Raw genomic sequence first — 18,163 nt, 5'->3', positions numbered from 1 at the left:
TCAGCTTCAGCACTTGATCTTGCCACCACTGTCTGTTTCTTACTATTCCATAAGACAAGGTTACCCCCAACAAGGTGCATACTCCTAAAGTAGATCTCCTGTCATCAAGGCATCCTGCCCAATCTACATCTGTATAAGCCTCTAGTTTCAACTGTCCATGATTAGCAAAAAATATGCCTCTGCCCGGGTGTCCTATCAATAGCCTCCCAATGTCGGACTCATGGAGCATGCATGTATTGACTTACCACACTTACTGCATAAGAAATGTTTGGTCTTGTCATACACAAGTATAGCAACTGCCCCACAAGTCTCTGATATCTCCCAATGTCCTTTACTGGCTCACCTTCTGATGCATTGATTCTATGATTCTGATCAATATGAGTATTGATTGCCTTTGTTCCAAGCTTTCCTATTTCTTGAAGAAGATCCAAGACATACTTCCTCCAAGAGATAAAAATTCCATGTTTTGATCTTGCAACTTCAATGCCTAAGAAGTATCTAAGTTCTCCAAGATCCTTAATTTCAAATTCTTTGTGTAGATTCTTCTTTAGACAATCAATTTCACTTAGGTCATTCCTTGTGACAATAATATCATCCACATAAACAATTAAGACTGACACCAAGGATCCCCTTCGCTTCACAAACAAGGTATGATCAGATTAAGTTTGAGTGTAGCCAAAAACAACCAAGGTCTTCGTGAACCTACCAAACCATGCTCTAGGAGATTGTTCTAAGCCATAAAGTGACTTCTTAAGTCTGCATACCTTTCCCTTTTTAGCATCACTGTAGAAGCCAGCAGGAAGGTCCATATACACTTCCTCTTGTAGATCCCCATTTAGGAAAGCATTTTTCACATCAAGTTGAAACAAGGGCCAAGAGTATGTGGCAACAAGAGTAAGAAGTATTCGAACAGAGGTCATCTTTGCAACTGGTGCAAAGTTCTCTAGGTAATCAATGCCATAGGTCTGTGTGTACCCTTTTGCAACAAGTTTGACCTTGTACCTTTCTATACTTCCATCTGCCTTATATTTTATTGTGTAAACCCATCTGCATCCAACAGTCTCCTTGCCCTCTAGTAGGTACACAATCTTCCATGTCTAATTCTTAATTAAAGCTTCCATCTCTTCCTACATAGTTGTCTTCCACTCAGGCTTGGAGAGAGCCTCACTGACACCCTTGGGTATAGACATAGAATCAAGAGAGGAAAGAAAAGCACGATAGGAAGGAGAAAGTCCATTGTAGGATAAGTACTGTGAAATACAATGAGTAGTACACTTTCTCTTCCCTTTTTTGAGGGAAAAAGGAAGGTCCAGGTTATTTGTAACAGGATTAGTAGAATCAATGGAAACTGAAACAGTAGAGGTATCAAGAGGAATACCTGAATCCGTGTCAGCTGAATCTGGAGTTTCCAACGAATCGAAAGGAAGTGATGTGAGTTCTAGTGCAGTGGAATCAACCTCCCTATAAAGTCTCTATCATGAGTAATGCTGAGAAGCAGGACGCAAGGGAGGTGGTAAGGTAGGTGACACAGGAGGGTCAGGCATAGGAGTGGACTCAAGGACTGAAACTGGAAGAGGAATAGAGTGTTCACTCACTTCCCCAAAACACTCCCCCTGAGAAGGATTCTTTGAGAAAAAGTATGTGGACTCAAAGAAAGTCATCCATAGTAACATACCGACTCTCAGAGACTGGATCATAGCAGTAGTACCCTTTTTTATTTTCTGCATATCCAAGGAAGACACACTTCTTTGCCTTTTGGTCAAGTTTCGAGCAGTGAGGACCAAGGATGTGTGCAAAGCAGACACACCCAAACACCTTCAGAGGAATATGAAACATCTCCTCCTCAGGAAAAAGGAGACTGAATGGGGTGCTAAATTTAAGTATACGAGTGGGCACCCTATTGATCAAATATACTGTTGTGAGAATTGCATCACCCCAAAACTGAACTAGAACTGTAGATGTGATCATCATGCTTCTTGCAATCTCAACAATGTGTCTATTCTTCCCTTTTGCAACACCATTCTGCTGTGAACTGTAGGAGCAGCTGCTCTGATGGACAACAACATACTCTAACAGATATGAAGCAAGGTGCTTTTCAAAATATTCCCTGGCATTATCTGATTTGAACACCTTTATTCGTGTTCCAAACTGTGTTAGTACCATCTGATGAAATTGCCTTACGAAGGATGGTACATCATCTTGGGACCTCATCAAGTAAACCCAAGAAAATCGAGAGAAATCATCCACAAATAAAAGAAAATATCAATGACAACCCATAGAAGGAACATGATAAGGTCCCCACACATCAGAATGAATAGCATCAAAAGAAGAAGAACATCTTTTGTTACTAGCTTTAAAGGAATGTCTATAATGCTTTCCAAGTTGACAACCTTCACACTCTAGACTTGACAAACTAATAGACTCAAATAGCTTTGGAAACAAAAGACTCAAAGAAGAAAAAGGCAAATGACCCAAATGATTATGCTAAAGCATAATTTGACTCACAGACCCCGACTCTGATGAGGAGGAAGGACATCCAAGAGGTAGATTCCATTCACTTCATGACCACTCTCAATCGTCCTCTTTGAATCCAAATCCTGTAAGATACAATGACCAAGAGAAAAATTACTGAATAGTTCAGGTTCTTAATCAAACTATTAATAGATAACAAATTAGTGCTCAACCTGGGAACATGAAGGACAAAGGGAAGGGAAATGGAATCACTAATCTTGACAAACCCCTTCCCAGCAATGGGAACATGAGATCCATTAGCTGTGGAGACCCTGTCTCTGCCAGAACAGAACTGATAAGAGGAAAAAATAGTGGAACTATGGGTCATGTGCTCTGAGGCTCCAGAATCTATAATCCAAGGAGGTCCCTCCTTACCTGAAGTAGAAACATAATTTGTAGTGGCATGTGAACTACCTGTGTGAGCAAAGGAAGTAGAGTGTACTCCACCAGAACCACCTGTACCTTGTTGTCCACCTATTGCTGAACTAGAACTAGCTGTATCCCGCTGGTTCAGAAACTGTCCATACCTCTCAAGTTCGTCCCTTACTGTAGCTGCTGCAACAGACTCCAGAGCAGCTGTAGTAGGAGGGGCAGGAATGTATCCAGTGACTGCCATGTGAGCATTTCCCTTCTTATTTTTGAGTTTATTCGACACAAGACGTGGATGAAGCTTCCAACAAGTATCTCTTGTGTGTTTAGGCTTCTTATAGTAGTCACAGATCAAATCATTTTTGTCTTCCTTCTTGATTTCACTGCCACCCCGGTCTCCACCTTGTTTAGGTCTTAGAGTGTTAACCATGGCTGATTGATGAAACCCAGAATTTTTCATCATCACATTTCTCCTGCTCTCTTTGCCTGACACAAAGGCATATGCCTGGGAAAGAGTAACACTATCCCTGAAAAGAATGTGCTGTCTTGCAATATCATACTCGGGATTAAGGCCAGCAAGAAATTCAAACACCCTACACCTCTCTAGGTACTTCTGGTAGGCAGTTGCATCCTTAGTGGTTTCCCAAGCAAATGTCTCTAAATGGTCAATCTCCTACCATAGGGTTTTAAGGACTAAAAAGTAAACTGCAATAGGTTTATCTCCCTACCTTGTAGCATTTATCAGATTTCTCAATTGATAAGTCCTAGCAATATTCTCTCTCTGTGAATAGGTTTCTACAACCCCATCCCATATTTCCTTAGCTATATTTGCACACAAAAAGTTTTTACTTATATGGGGTAGCATGGAATTACATAGCCAAGTCATCACCATATAGTTCTCCTATACCCACCGGGAGTTGTTAGTTTCGGGTTTCACTTCTTCACCAGTGATATACCCTAACTTCCCATGAGCACCAATGGCCATCTTTGCAGATTATGACCATTCTAAGCAATTCGAACCATCCAACTTAACTATAGTAATGGACCCAACCCCGAAAAAGTCTCCAGCACCTCCTCCTACTGGTCCTATTTCACTCCTAGGCTTGTTTTCAACTCCGTGACCCTCCATACTTCTCAAAAGGTGCAAAGAAAATTACTGTAATATGCAAGAAGATCAAATGAAACACTTTTGGAACCAATGACATCCTTCTGGTGCCCTAGATGGTCCTCCCACAAAAGATTCCTTTTCCGCAAGACGAGAGAAGAGGCAGCCGCTCTCTCCAAAAACCTCCTGATCAGGTAGGACTTGAACCACCCCCTACAGAAAACTCCAAGGAACCCCAAAAAATTAGGGTGCCACTTCCTAGGTCAAAATTAAAGACTCCAATCGAAATAGGACTCTCCTCCTTTCTCTAGTTTTTCTTGATTTTGATGAGAAACCCTAGACCAGCTATAGGGCAAAACAGATTCACCAAAAAATCCAAAAATTGGGCTTACCTGAGATCTTTGATTAGCCTCTTAAATCACTATACAGTTGACCGATTTAGGGCTGCATCAAAAAACAGCTCAAGGAACCTTCAGCCTTACTCTGATACCAAGTAGAAATCATTGTTTGTAAAACAGGATGAATTCCTTGTGAAGAGAAAGAAGAAGAAGATGAAGAGTTTCAGCAGTAGAGAAGAAAAGAGAAGAAAGAAAGAGTGGGATGTTAACCAGAATTGAATTAGTTCTGGCAGCCAGCCCCTCATTATATTTTATACTTAACTTAAAAGAATGAAAGATTACAAGAATGCCCTTAGTAGGGCGGCTACTAAAGTAGCTGAACAGTCACAACTTAAAAACATAAGCTAATGGGCCTAAAGCCCAACAACTTTCTAACTTAACAACTTAAAATAAGAACTAAACAACTGGCCCAATAACTAGAAATCGTCCCAACTCAACACATACATACACACACACACACATATATAAAGACAGATAGAGAGAGAGAGACACTTTAGGGGTTAAAGCTCACTCTTTGGTACCCAACCACATTGCCTCCACCTTTAGCCTTTTAAAACCTTGATAATGAGTCTTATATTGCACAAATCGACATCTCTCTCTCTCTCTCTCTCTCTCTCTCTCTTTCAGAATGAATGAATGAATTAACCAATCAACAAATGATCTCCATTGCAATTTCAATAAGGAATTTGTTTTTCATTTCTAAGTTCAAAGATATATTATATAAAAAGACTTATTTCTCCATGTGAGAAGTTTGAAGAAGAGCACATCAGTAATCTCGATAGGCTCATTTTTTGTTTATTTTTGCAGTAAACAAAAACCACATTGCACCTTTTGCCAAAAAAAGAACTAGAAGTAATGGCCAAGGAGAACTGTAGTATTGCATAGAATGTATTTTGATAATGAAAAGATGAAAAGCATTATGTTTAATTTATTTCTCTCACCTTTGTCCTCAGGGCCCTTTCCTCTCAGGTAACCTTTCATCCAAAGGAATACCAACATCAATACAATAACCATGCACCCCGCAGCTATGATGCCAAAAACAGCTCCAACAGATAGCCCAGTATCAGGGTCAAAATCTACAGCATGAAAGTGATTCTTATTATGAAGCCGTTGAGAGTGGGAAGGGGCCAGGTCAGCAAATATCTAGATGAACTTACTAGGTGTCACTCCAATAGCTGATATAAGGGGTCCATATACACCTCTTTCTGGGACAAAAGTAGTCCCCTTTCCTGACCAATACAAGTGAATCTCCAATGTGCTTCCATTAACAAAGACATCAAATTCCCTAATGATGCTTTTACCAGTGCCATTAGCCTCTTTGGCAATGTTAAAGTCCTTCAATCGTATTTCACCCTAGATTAAGCAAAAAGTCCCAAAAAAATTAATCTAGATGGAACTAAATTCTCTGAAATGATTAATTATCAGTGGACTATCACCACTGAAAAATGAAACAAGTAGTTAGCTGTGGCAGCCTTCCAATTACTCACATGAATTGATATGTCAAATCTGCGCTCACCAACGCTGTTAAATGTCTGGTCTTCTGTATACATAATTTCAGCAAAATGGAGCTTCACTTTTAATTTCCTTTACGTAAGCAGAGCCCATAGTACCAGAGTGATAGAGGGGAAAGGCGAGCTGTGCTGTATATTGATGAACTACTCATGTTCAGCAGAGGATTTGCTTGGGCAGTGAATTTAGCTTTGTCGTTGTACAGGTAGTCTCCTGTAGTGCTACATGCCCATCTTTCACCATATTGGCGGAAGTCTGATGGACCCATTTGTTCCGAGTCAACTTCATATTTTTCCCCATTAAATTCCAATAATTGGCCACCACAATTAATGAACAGTGAATGATCTGTGTATGCAAGATGAAAAATATATAATCCCGCCGACAAAATAATAATTACTTGGTAGCATTGCTAATTTCAACACCCAAGGTTTGAAAACTTAATGATCTAATAGAAAGAAAAAGCTACTTAACATTTGGGCGTGCTAGTGCAGGGCAGGTCCTTCTTCAAGCACCAATTGATTCTACAATAAAAGATTTTAGATTCATTTAGTTCCTGAACATGTCCCTTGAGTGAATTAAATACACTTCAAATAAACTAATAACTTACAAGTTGTTCCAAGTAGATGAATAATTGGAAATTGCTTTCCTGTCGAACAACATGAAAAGAGAGGTTACACATAAAAGGAATGGTGTAACAATAGAATGTATATTAAATCCAGATAGCTACTTACACTAGATGTTGGTTCTCACAGCTGGGCTGTGTAGCGTATACAGTAAAATTATTGTAAGAAATGTCTCTGCAAGACAGATCTATCAGGTATCATGGCAATGAATTTTTGGGGGAAGAGAAGATTGCACAGGGAATCAGCAGGAAATAGCCAGAGGGACACTAGTTAGAAAATAAAAGCCATATATGGGAAATAAGAAACAAGTACAGATAGAAATATTGCATGGAAAACATAGTAAGATTTGAATCTTTTCATAATATGTACATACATAATTTTATTCCTGACCATGATCCAAGGTGGCACTAATCCAGTTAGTGAGTTGTTAGTGAGATACCTACATCCATATACAAGATTGTGTCTACCTTGTGTCAAAACAGTCTATCATGAAGGAAATCCAATAACCAACAGATAAATTAAACAAACAAAAGAAGAAAGAAAATTAAGAAAATCAATTTTTCTTTTATACAGAGAATTTACATACAGGTATTGTAGGCTTGACAAACCCTGAAATTGTGTAGGAATTTCACCAGTCAATCTATTGAAGGACAAGTCTCTGAAACAAACAAGTTAGAACAAAAACAATACAAAAATGAAATGTCTCATTAATTCAATAAACAGTGAGTTCATAGTGCACTTCATACACAGAGGTTATAAAACATTGCAATGAAGTACCATAAGTACATTCAGTATCTAGTGAAATAAGTTGCAAGGAAATTCCATAATAAAAGGGAAAAAAGGCAGATGTAGGCTGTAGTACCAGCTGTTATTTAAAATCTGCTGGTAATGGAATATTGGAATCCCATAAAAAATGTCTTTGTTGGGCCTGCATCATAGGAATACCAAAGCCTTGGGGTGCAACCATTTTATGCTTTGCAAATCCCAAGGTGAAAAAAAATACTAACTGGGTGCAGAAAGATAATGGTTATTACTTCCATAGTTAAATCTGTTAGGCAACACCTCCTAGATCTTGTCTTCAGAAAATTATTGACTTCAACAAATATACTTCAACGAATTTCCTTTTCTATGAAATAGATTCTTCCATGTGATGATTTCTTTTAAGAAGTTAAGTTCAATTTGCACATGGATATCAGGCATGGGGCAATACCAATAACATTTAACAGTTCATTAAATAATCTGGATAGATGGATTACTAGATATAGACAAATAAAACCAAAAAACCATGACTTGGATATTGGGATTGCAAACCTAACCTTGATTGTGCTGAAAGCCATCACAATAGGCTCAATTCTTGCCCAAGTGTCAAGTGAACCATTCAATAGCTTCAAGGTTTTCCCTAAACCTTGAAAGTTATTAAACGTAGGATTCATTTGGAAAGGCCCCACCTGAACCTAGCCAGACCAAATCCAAGCTCTTGCAGGATTGGACTTGGATTCTCAAGCTTCAGACTGGGCCTAGGCATGGAATTTCAAGCCTTCATTCAGCTTGGGTTGGATTGGGTTTGGGGCATAGGATGGCCCAAGACTGGCCTAACACAACCCAAGCCCACCTGACCTTATATATATACCCTATGTATCAACAAAAATATGTAAATGCATTTATACAATATGTATTTACACTATGTATATACAATACCCATTCCCCTGCCCCCTCACATACAAAGTATGTACTTCATGCATAAGTATGTAACTAAAAACATTTCCATGGATTTTTTGTTTATTATCCATTCTAAATTGGATTATAGAGTAATACAAATATAAAGTAGGAAATCATGAATAAGAAAACCCTCAAATTTGACAAACCTGCTTAGGCTCGACCAAACTGAAGCCTGGGCCTAGTTGTCGTAGGCTTTAGCTTGGGGTACGCTCAGGATTTACCTTGGATTCAACTAGACTCAGATTGGTTGGATGACTCTTAAAATTAGGCCTGGATTTGGCCCTAAACTTCACTCAGCCAACCCAACACTCCAAAGTTCAAAAAGTCTCGACAGACTTCGATCTTGCCTATACCAAACTACCAATCTTGAAAGTTATTTTCCTATTACAAATTCATTCAAATCAAGAATATCAAAATAATTGACCTTGATTGAATTCATCACTTTGTGAATCCTGAGCAGTCAGCAGACTTAGCATCCAGAAAAAGCAACATATAAATGAAGTTAAAAGACAAAGCATCTGGAGAAAGGTATCCAACCATATAAACTTACATCTTTTTAATGTTTGTCATTTCTTCTCCAATGTAGTTGGGGATTTGGCCTATAATCATGCAATTTCTGAGTATCCTAGAGAACACAACCAAAGCCAAACACCTTGTGGGTTAAAGGAACCACAAAAACATTGCCATGAAGTTACACCATGCATATTTAATCTCACAATTCATGCATGAATTTCATGCCACGGAGGTTGGGAAAACTCATATTTGATCCATTCAAGTCAGTCACCCTCCTGAAATTTGAAAGGCATCATATCAGAAAATGCGTACCATCATTTATCTTCATTGCTTTTAAGCTAAAAAACCACTAAACTTAATATAGAAGATACAAAAGAGTGGAATGATGTCTCACAGTTCAGTTAAGTTTTTCAACAGGGAGATTGTAGAAGGAAAAGGGCCCTCCAAGGATGTACCTTGCATGTCACTGCAACAGTTTGAAATAGTTACGTTGTTGATATAGTGTCTTTAGATAACAGTAATTGTTATCGATCTTGAATAAGCTCACAAAATGCAGAGAAGCGCAATGTAGTTAAATATCAAGTATGGTACTCACAGGCTTTCAAGTTTGGTCCAGTTCCCGATGAAGTTAGGTATTTTTCCAGATATACTGTTTCCATCTATCCTACTACATGTAGTGAGTAGAAACAAAATTTAGGGAAATGTAACCTGAAAAGCAACAGCGGCCCAAATTGGTAATATCGACTTACAAATCTGTCTAGTTCCTTAGATTTCCAAATGTCTCTGGTATTGGGCCCGTTATTTTGTTTGCAGAAACAACACTGGAAGAGTGATAAAGCAATCTATATTAGCTCAGCAAAAAGAGAAAAAAAAGAACATAGTAATAGTATTATAATTGTTAATGGCGATGATGCACTAAATTGGAGTTTGAAGGATTCAATAAGGCAACATGGTGAAAGAATGGCAGCATGTAGCTTGTTCTTTTACAGCTAAGGGGATTGTACCTTATGCTCCCTCCGGCCCCAAGGAGCTAATAAACTCAATTTTGAAGGATTCTCTTTGGGCAGTCCAAGTCCTTCAGGAGTTGGTGGGTGTTCAGAAGCCATGATGGTTATATCTTTAGGTCTATACAGAGGCTATTTATGTCAGAAACTCTGGTCATGCCATCATACTGTATCTTTTGAGAGATCCCAGACTGTACCCTAACATACCACTCTGTAGAGGAGGAGAACTTTCAGATCATGGTAGGCTAGATGAGAGACAGAGGGAAAGGACAAAGGATTGCAGACATCTCAGTCAGGAGGATAGATCCTTGGCATTAAGAAGGAGAACCTCATCCTGCTGGATCAGGGAATCTGCCAATAATCTAGTTGATTCCTCGGCCAGGAGAGTAGGCAGAACTAACTAAGATGCTTTGGGGCTTAACCCTCCCAGAGTGGTTTCTTTCAGGTGTATTGGAGGATGAAAAGGGTCAGTCTGAGGGACTTCATTCTTCCTCGGTTTTTTTTTTCTGTCTAGACAGTAAAAGAAAAGAAAAGAGGGAAAGACACACACTCAGAGATTTGAATTTACACTTTAATATATTCCATGCATATTGGATAGTTTACGAGGACGGGCCTTGGCACAATGGGGGTGACCAGGGTTCAAATCTTGGAAACAGTAAGGCTGTGTACATCTGCCCCTCCCCAGATCCAACATTGGCGGGAGCCTCATAAACTGGGCTGCCTTTTATATTGAGTATCTTATATTAAAAAGTGAAATCAGAATTAGTTAATCAATCCACCACTAACAGACTTGCCAATGATGTAGGAAGCCTAGAAATAAAGTCCATGGCATGGGGCCACATACTCTCTGACTTTCTTCTTCAGAGCAGGCCACTAGAAATGGAAAGATAATCAGTGGTACGTCCGCAAAATGCCAGAGTGCCCACCTAAGGGGCTATCATGAAACAGTTTCAGCAGCTATGGAATGAATTTGGATGTTAATGGTATCACCATCCAGCCCTTTTAGAACAATATATTCTTAGTTATAGAATACCCTGAGTGAAAGATTGTCGATGCTGGTCCATAAGGGGAAAACTACGTCTAGAAACTCCCAAGTGGGCCATATGCGTGAAAGATTGTCTGTTGCCTTGTTACTTAGACCTGGTTTGTATTCAATGACATAATCAAATCCCATTAACATGGCTAGCCAGGCTTCGCTGATCGGTTCTTATAATGATCCTCTGACCCAACAAATAGGCCTCTATCTGTGAACTGCAGAAACAATGGCCAGTAGTTTTTGTTTCATAGGCAGATTTGGCCTGAGCTTGGGGTGATAGAGCTTTACTAAAGAAGCCCAAGGGCCTAGATAGTACAGAATGGAAGACAGGATTTATCCTTCCAATCAATTAGGTGATAAGGCAGCTGCTGCTGATGATAATATAACAACATAAATTTTTCATTAGCATTAATATCAGAAATGGACAAATTGGTCCATATACCCAAACTTGAAATTAAACGGTAAAGAAGACAATAGGCATATTGTTGGAAACTGAAGTATACTATAATAAAATAAAAACAAAGGGAACAAGGTTAGAAGCCTTACAATCTCCTCAACCGACCTAAATTACCAAGCTCTGGAGGAAGGGTTCCTCCAAGCTGATTATCTTCCAACACCCTGAAAACCATATTAGGATCAGAAACATAGATGCCGTTTGTTGATATAATCTATTGAGAATATTAAATCATAACTTACAGCTCCTCCAGTGTTTTAATGCTACCAATTGCTGCTGGAATTGATCCACTAATGCGGTTTGCCAGAAGGGATCTGCAATGCACAATGATTTCAGTCATGTAATCCTATCAAATAATTCTGCTAGACCTATAAAACTCGAAATGCAACTACAGTAAAGGGATGAGAAATTACATGGTGTTAAGGGGGCACCGAGCCCAACTCGCAGGAATGGACCCATTGACATAGTTTCGGCTAAAATCTCTGTTGAAGAAGAAGGCTTTCTTAATTGTAAATGGTATGCACAAAACAATACTCACGAAATGCAAACCTCGAAATCTAAGACTGTTGCTTGGGGAAATTTTGGCCAATCTTCTCAAGCCATTGATCATCAGATGTAGGACATATACCCAATCTTCTTAAGCCATTAATCATAAGATGAGATACATAAATACCGTTTTCTGAATGCACAAGACAAGACTCACAAAATACAAACCTCGGGCTCGGTGATGATCAAGCAGCAGTCAAATATGGAAGATTGGGCCCCACAATCTACCAACGGTTATTTTCTTTTTTTTTTTTTTTGATGATCAAGCAGTATTCCATGTTCTCAAAAAGGGAAAAATATCTGAAATGCCCAAATAATCACTTACATCTCTGTCAAATATGGAAGATCCCCGAATTCGTCAGGAAGAACTCCGGTCAGGTTCAGACCCTTCAGCCGACTGCAATTCAGTAACAGTGAAAATAGATAATAAATATGAGAATAATGACCCCAGGCTGATCATGGCCATCGAAGCATTTGATTCAGTTGGAATCCCACTACAGCACAACTCGCTCTGGTTCGATCTAGAGAGGTAGAAGGAGAAGGAAGTGGGGGTACATACACATTTGTGACATGGCAAACGATGGAGTTGTTGAAAGAACAGTTGCAGATGACAATGCTGAGAACACGAGGACCAAAGGTTGTGTTGAAACCCCCATTACTGCAAGAAGTCGTGCTAATGTTCCAATATTTGTTATTTAATTTAGCTGATATTTGCTCCAGAGCCTTCACTGTAAAGAGTGATCACCAGTGATCGTTAAAAATTTAGCATGCATTAAATTTCCCAGCGAGCACAAATTAATTAACCAATGCAGTAATGAGTGGTAATATAAAAGCAGTTAATGACATTTTGGGTGAATGCAAGTCCTCTTTATTTTCTTATCAGATATGTATGAATACGTAAAGTTCATGAAATTAAGAAACTTTAAAGAAGTTTTAGCAACAGTCAAAAACTTTAGAGGAGGTTTAAATAATTTGCCCTTAATTATTTGATAACTTTTGAAAAATAAGAAAAACAATAACAAAATTCCAAGGGGTTGAGAAATAATAAATAGGGGTGCAAATGTTCTCTTAGAAAGAAAGGACCTAAACGATTTTCGTTTTATTTTTCTTGTTTTTTTGGACTTAAATGAAATTTAGATTTGGGAATGCACACAGACCTCACGATATGAAAACAAATAGGGGTGCAAATGTGGGATTCCAATTTGAACCCACCCGAACCTGACCTGAGTTTTTATATGGATTGGGCCTAAGGTTTTGGGTTGTAGGTTGGGCCTGAGCCTGCAAACTCGGGTCTGATCTAAAGTTGGGTTGGACTTGGGTTGAAGACTCAAGTAGCTCAAGCTTGACCTGAACTGGGCCCAATCCAAACCAAGCCCACTAAAAAAATGCATGCATATTTTATTATATTTATATAAAAATATATTTTTAATTATGTACTAGTGGGGACCCGTGCGATGCACGGGATTTATTAAGCGAACAACGTTAAATAATAGAAAGGTCATTTACTAAAGTATCCCTTATAGTTTCATGGGTTTACTAAAATCTACCCAATAGTTAAAATTTTACTAAAACACCACTTATAATTTGCAATGGATTTAATCAATCTTCCATTAGACGACAGTGGAAAATGACAGTGTTGATCCTAATATTCATTTAAATAAATTTAATCAAAAGAAAATAACAATAAAAATACCATTTCTGCCCTTTATAAAACATGGGCAACCACTCTATTGGTCATATTTAGTTAATTTTGTTTTATGTACAAAAAAAGTGTTAATGGTATTTTTGGAAAAAAAATCATGGGCCTAATGGCAAAACAAACACTCCTTAATGCAAGGTTGATTAAGTAAATAAATTGTAAAATATATGAGATGTTTTAATAAAATGAAAACTATAAGGTATGTTTAAGTAAATATATAAAACTATAAGATGTGGTGTAGTAAATGACCCTAGTAGAATTACATAAGAGTATACAATTATTTTATATTTTAACTTTTTAAATAATTATTAATTATTCATATTTTATATACTACTTTTAGTAATTTTTTATAATACAAAAATAACAATAATTAATTTTAGTTAGGTTTATTCATTAAACTGATGAAACCAACAAACCCGATCAACTCGACCCGAGTTGGTTGGTTTTCAAGTATTTTAGGTTGGCTTTGGTTAAAAAATTTCCCAATTCGACCAAGTTGTATCAATTTCACTTTGGCCATTTGTAAACCAACCAAAATCGAATTTCCTAACCATGGATATATATTAACATTTTATATTTTAAATATAAATTTTAATATGGAAAAGTGGAAAAATTCTCATATTTCTTAGTCTAAAATGTTATATATCATAAATCTAATTTTTAAATTTATATTTTAATAATTGCACTATAATTTTTAAAATTCAATTTAATTTTTAAGTTTAAATCTTTTGAACTGATTGACCAAAACAAAAAATCAACCCAAACCGATACAACTTGAGCGGATCGGTTTTCACAAAAAAGGCAGTCGGTTTCAACTAACCAACTCCCCAACCTGACTAGGTCAATTTGGTTGGCCAAATAGCCTATGACCGAATCAAACCAACTCATGAACACGCATCATTTTAGCTAAATTAATAATCTCAACTCTAATAAATAACAATAGTTTAATCTCCAATAATTATTGAAAATTTATAAAAAAAATACATAAATATTGAAAATATATTAATAATGAAAAAATACAAAAATTATAATAATTACAAAAAAATAATAAGTACAATAAATTAAATTTAAAAAATTCAATAATAGTAGTTTAATCTCCAATAATTATTGAAAGTTTTCTGTTAAATAACAAAACAAAATAAATTTATACATAATCATTGAAAATACATCTATCACAAAAAACAATAAATAATTACTGAAATACAAAAAATATTAATTTTAGTATATATAATTATATAATAAATACAGATTAAGATTTTAAAATTATTATTAATAAATATTATTTTTTTGAAAGATATTTTCTCGAATTATTACTTGATAAAAGTGAAATTCCTTATTTACAATATTATGTAAAAATATTAAACTATTATTATTTTCAATATTATGTTATAACTATTTTTTACTTTTCAGATTTTTTTTTTAAATTTATTACATAATTTCTTTATTTTAACTATTTAAAATCTATCTAGTTATGTTAAATATTTTTTATTTAAAATATTTAGTTATTTAAATACTTAAATAATATATATAATATTAATTATTTATTGAATTTAATTATCCATAAAATCATAATTTATACTATTATTACATAATTTCATTATTAATTTTGTAATATATTAAATTATTATTAATTTCATTATTATGTTATAAATATTTTTCTAATTTGAATATTTTTTTTAATTTATTACATAATTCCGTTATTTTAACTATTGAAAATCTAGTTAAGATAAATATTTAAATAATCTATAAAATATTTCAAATTTTTTGTTATTTGAATTTTATTTATTTAAAGCTATTACATATTATTAAATATTTGAAAAACATTTAAATTGATAATCCGAAAAACATAATTTAAATTGTTAGTACATAATTTCGTGATATATTTTATAAAACTTTAAAATTATTATTTGTGTTTTTAATAAATGTTTTAAAGTTATTATATAATTTTGTTAGAATATTTAAATAATTCTTAAATTTTTTAATCCGTACTTTCTTAGATAGATATAGATAAAAAGTAGGGGAGAGGATAAATAGGAATTAGAGATAATTTAGGAGAGAAACTCTATACTAAATTAGAGATAACTGTGGAGATAAATAGAAATTATAGATAATTTAGAAGATAAATAGGAATTAGAGATAATTTTGGAGAAAGTCGGGGGAGTTTGGCTTCAGTCTAGACACCCTCAGTCAGGCACCATTCGCGCAATTGGAGGACACGCCATGCATCCTCCTATTCGTGTAAACGATTGAAGCATGCAGGATGCTTCACGTCGTTACTTAACGACGTCGGTGAACCAGTGGTGGATTCTCTCCCATTTCAGACCTCCACCTCTACCCTCCCATCCTCTCTTTCTCTTTTGTCTTTCTCTCCCTTTCCCTCTTCTTCTGTTCTCTCTTTTGTCACTGTTGATATCTGGAACACTCCCTTGTTCAAGATGAAGCACAGTAGTGGCAAGCAGTGAACCCAGACAGAAATACGACCGGGACCAGCAGTAGCAGCGACAATCCCCTCCCATTTTCTGATCTGATTCACCTTAGTCGAATACTGGCAACCGGCAGCCATCATCACCGGTTATTAAACACAACCATTACTAGCAGCCATCATCACTGGTTATTAGAACTAACCGTAATTGGATACTAGAAACCGGTAGTCGGTAATGGTTGTTTTCAACTTTTTGTTTTCTTCCCCTCAATCGGCAGCTGATAATGGTCGTATTCAAGTTTTTATTTTTCTTCCTGGTCTAGGAAATGAAAATGTTCAAGGCTGGTTGTTTGAATTTCTTACTTCTAGATTCAGATGGCTTTGGGTGTGGTTATCTAAGGTTCAGGGAATGAATCACAGATGGCTTTGGGTGTGGTTGAAAGCAACTCTATCATACAACGACGAATTTCAGAGGGCTAACGGCCGCCTGCAACTGCTACGTTGCTTTCTTGAGGATGCTGATAGGAGAAATAATGGAAACCTCATGCCTCGCAGAGGGTATGCCATGTTAGTGGAGAAGATCAGATTCCTGGTTGAGAAGACATCGAGAATACTTGAAGGAGTTAATGAACGTGAGCAACACCTGTTGCGTGGTTACTCATTTTGGTGCTGCTGCCACCCTTTCTCCTTGTTAAGCCACTGCTGGGTGGATGAAGGGAGACAGAGGGAGAAGAGAATGAATCCCTGCGACACTCAAGGAGAGGAGAGGAGAGGAGGGGAGGGGATTCGAAAAATGAATTAGGTAAGGCGTGAATCATCCCGCATGCTTCAACTGCTTACACAAATTGGATGAGATGTGGTACCTCCTCCAATTGCGCCAAGGGTGCCCTAATTGAAAGTGCTTGAAGTCGAACTCAAGTGGGAGAGGTAGTTTAGGATAAATTTTAGGGTTTCTAGTATGTAAGGACAACTTTTGGTGTTTAATATCAATAAAAGTAATATATTTAAAAAATTTTAAAAATAAATTAACTTTTTAAAAATAATATCAATAAAGGGCAAAAACATTGTTCATCTTCTTTTTCTTGCCATTTGTTCACCAGAGCCGCCATCCGTCGCCTCCTCCACCCACCTCCTGATGGTCATTCCTCTGCCTGCCACCACTGCCACCTATGTCTCCACCCATCTCCGGCAACGTTGCCAGAGGTGGCCAGAGGCAGAGGTGGCGGAGGTGGGCGAAGGCGGCGACGGGCGACAAAGGACGGCAGTGGCAGGTGGTGGCAGACGGCAGCTTTGGTGAACAAATGGCAAGAAGAAGAAGATGAACACTATTTTTACCCTTTATTGATATTATTTTTAAAAAGTTAACATATTTTTTAAAATTTTTAAATATATTACTTTTATTGATATTAAACCCCAAAAGTTACCCTTATATACTATTACCCTAAATTTTAGCAGAAGAGATTATTTATGTAATTGGGAAAGTACATCTCATTGATTATTTCAAAAATGACATAGAATAAAAAAAATAAAAAATTCAAAAAAAAGAAAAAATTTCTTGACCACTTTATTTTAATATATATATATATATATATATATATATGTATTTATGTATGTATATGTATAACTTTATATAGATGACTATGTAATATTATGCATAGAAATTCTTTCAAACATGACCAATCCATCTAAACCCAACTAACCCAGCTTGAGCTTGAGCCCAACCCAAGTTGTATTGGGTTAAGTTCAGGTTGGGCCTAAGTAAATAAACTTGGGTATAACCTGAGATTGGGCCAGTGCCAAGCTCGAGATTTGCACCTTTAAAGTTAGCCTGAGTTGACCTTAAACACCACCCACCCAAGCCGCCCAACTTGCACTCCTAAAAAATAAGTAATACTGATACCGGAAAGCGTGATTAGTTAAATGGGCCCACACCTTACAACCCGTGGGCGACGATCACCATTTAGTACAAATTAAAAAGGTAGACTATCAGAGCCATCATCTGTGACTGTGTCCTCGTGGCTCACATTGAACCAATCAAAACCCATGACGACGACTGCATCTAGACGCCCAAACGTGAGTGAACTGTGAAGTGTCCTCTCTATATCTCTGGTGGAAAGTCTACGGCTCTATCTCTACGCTACGCTGGATCTTTACAATCAAAAGTGTAACGACATGAGAACCAGAACTTCAAGATTATTGAAACTTGGAACGGAACAATCAATGTGGAATTCCTTCTCTCTCTATCCCTTCGGTTC

General features: G+C 36.8%; 1 pseudogene across 1 annotated transcript in view; it reads right to left on the bottom strand.

Annotated features, from left to right (window-relative positions):
• The window catches only part of LOC104589778 (putative LRR receptor-like serine/threonine-protein kinase At1g53440), a 32,810-nt pseudogene that overhangs the window by 5,263 nt on the left and 9,384 nt on the right, over nt 1–18,163 (bottom strand). Inside the window, exons 2-19 of the transcript XR_016084201.1 lie at nt 12,347–12,515; nt 12,113–12,184; nt 11,655–11,723; nt 11,484–11,555; nt 11,334–11,405; nt 9,497–9,568; nt 9,343–9,414; nt 9,142–9,213; nt 8,951–9,022; nt 8,785–8,859; nt 7,102–7,173; nt 6,889–6,954; nt 6,624–6,689; nt 6,500–6,538; nt 6,364–6,413; nt 5,871–6,237; nt 5,541–5,736; nt 5,325–5,459 (exon numbers count right to left, since the gene is read on the bottom strand). The product of XR_016084201.1 is annotated as a putative LRR receptor-like serine/threonine-protein kinase At1g53440 (transcript). The remainder of the gene's footprint in view (nt 1–5,324; nt 5,460–5,540; nt 5,737–5,870; nt 6,238–6,363; nt 6,414–6,499; nt 6,539–6,623; nt 6,690–6,888; nt 6,955–7,101; nt 7,174–8,784; nt 8,860–8,950; nt 9,023–9,141; nt 9,214–9,342; nt 9,415–9,496; nt 9,569–11,333; nt 11,406–11,483; nt 11,556–11,654; nt 11,724–12,112; nt 12,185–12,346; nt 12,516–18,163) is intronic.

This window comes from Nelumbo nucifera, chromosome 3, assembly GCF_055504915.1.
Source record: "Nelumbo nucifera cultivar China Antique chromosome 3, China Antique-T2T, whole genome shotgun sequence".
Taxonomy (NCBI): Eukaryota; Viridiplantae; Streptophyta; class Magnoliopsida; order Proteales; family Nelumbonaceae; genus Nelumbo; species Nelumbo nucifera.
Note: the sequence above shows the minus strand (reverse complement) of the source record. Positions and strands in the feature narration are given on the sequence as shown.